Here is a 694-nt window from a genome sequence, read left to right on the forward strand (position 1 = left end):
ACTTGGCAAAAAATAAAGGCCCAAGAATTGATGGAATACCAATTGACATATTTCAGGAAACAGATCTGCTCTGCATGTGCTCTTCAAGTTGTGCCAAGAAATCTGAAGAACAACTACTTGGTCAACTGACTGAAAATCAGGCTTTTCATTCCAAAGAAAAGGTGACCCCAATAGAGTGTGGAAATTATTGAAAAATATCACTGATATCACACACTAGCAAAATCCTGCTGAATATTATCCAGAAAAAACTTAACAGTGCATTGGCAGAGAACTACCAGAAATACAGGCTGGGTTTAAAAGAGGTGGTGGTACTAGAGACATTATTGCCAGTGTCAGATGGATCTTGGCAGAACGCAGAGAGTACCAGAAGAAGTCTATCTGTATTTCATTTCTATCTGTATTTCAAAGGCATTTGACTGCGTGGATCACAATAAATTGTGGCTAACCTTGAGGAAAATGGGAATCACAGAACACTTGATCGTGCTTATATGAAACCTATACTTGGACCAAGAAGCAGTCCTCAGAACGGAGCAAGGAAACACTGCATGGTTCAAAATCAGAAAAGAAATGCATCAGGGATACATCCTGTCTCCATACCTTTTCAATCTGCCTGCAGAGCAGGTCATTCAGGAAGCAGGGCTTTTTGAGGAGGAGTGTGCCATCAAGATTAGAGGAAGACTCATTAACAACCTAC

This window comes from Elephantulus edwardii, unplaced genomic scaffold, assembly GCF_000299155.1.
Source record: "Elephantulus edwardii isolate Elephantulus edwardi_28Jun2011 unplaced genomic scaffold, EleEdw1.0 scaffold00192, whole genome shotgun sequence".
In the NCBI taxonomy this organism is placed as follows: Eukaryota; Metazoa; Chordata; class Mammalia; order Macroscelidea; family Macroscelididae; genus Elephantulus; species Elephantulus edwardii.